Source organism: Abrus precatorius, unplaced genomic scaffold (assembly GCF_003935025.1).
Source record: "Abrus precatorius isolate BTA unplaced genomic scaffold, Abrus_2018 Scaffold2, whole genome shotgun sequence".
NCBI lineage: Eukaryota > Viridiplantae > Streptophyta > Magnoliopsida > Fabales > Fabaceae > Abrus > Abrus precatorius.
In genome coordinates this window covers 9,208,776-9,209,641 of record NW_020874362.1, presented here as the reverse complement: position 1 = coordinate 9,209,641, position 866 = coordinate 9,208,776, and the positions used below count along the sequence as shown (strand labels likewise).

Below are 866 nucleotides of genomic sequence, written 5' to 3'. Positions count from 1 at the left end.
AAAATTTCTCATATAATTAATTTGCTCTTATGGTTCAACTATAGGTGCATCACATGCACCATTGGCATGGTTTTATGCACAAAAATCACAAGTAAGCTGGATATTCTGAATTGGCCCTACTTGAAGATTGCTTATTTGTTGAGTTAGTGCAGCAATTTGCTCTGAAAACATTTCATTTTGCAGCTGGTTCTACGCAAGGAAAGTCTCAAGAATTTTAGCCTCATATCCTCCACTCTTTTTAGAGTGTTTTGCATTAGAATTTTGATACATAGATAAAGCCATCATCTCTATAATCTGTTGAGTTTCCTCCAATGATTTTGTATTCAATGATCCTCCTACAGCTGCATCAATCATAGTCTGAGTGGCTGGACTCATTCCATTATAGAAAGTTTTCACATCCATTCCGGTATGTAATGGTGTGGACACTTCCTCAAAAGCTCTTTATATCTCTCCTAAGCCTCATATAATGATTTTTCTTCTTGCTGCACAAATGATGTGATCTTACCTCTTAACTTGACAGCCTTAGATGGTGGGAAATATTTGATAAGAAATTTGTTAACAAGGTCTGTCTAAGTAGTTATGCTTCCTTGTGGTTGAGCTTGCAGTCAGCACTTTGCTTTATCCCTAAAGGAAAATGGAAATAATATCCATCTAGTTGCATCCTCGCTGACTTCATCCATCCTAATTGTATCATAAAGCTGCAAAAAGTTAGAGATATGTAAGTTAGAATCATCTGAAATTGAACTAGAAAATTGATCTTGTTGAACTAAATGAAGTAGAGCTGATTTTATTTCAAAATGATTGGCTTGTATGGTAGGTTTGACTATAGACGAGTTGTATTTGTAACGCCCTGAATTTTGGTAATA

The 866-nt window shown here is 35.3% G+C and overlaps 1 non-coding gene across 1 annotated transcript; it reads left to right on the top strand.

Moving 5' to 3' along the window:
• Window positions 1-408: 408 nt before the first annotated feature.
• On the top strand, window positions 409-515 carry LOC113860341. The gene has a single exon (XR_003503793.1). It is a non-coding gene; the product is annotated as a small nucleolar RNA R71 (small nucleolar RNA).
• Window positions 516-866: the final 351 nt, after the last annotated feature.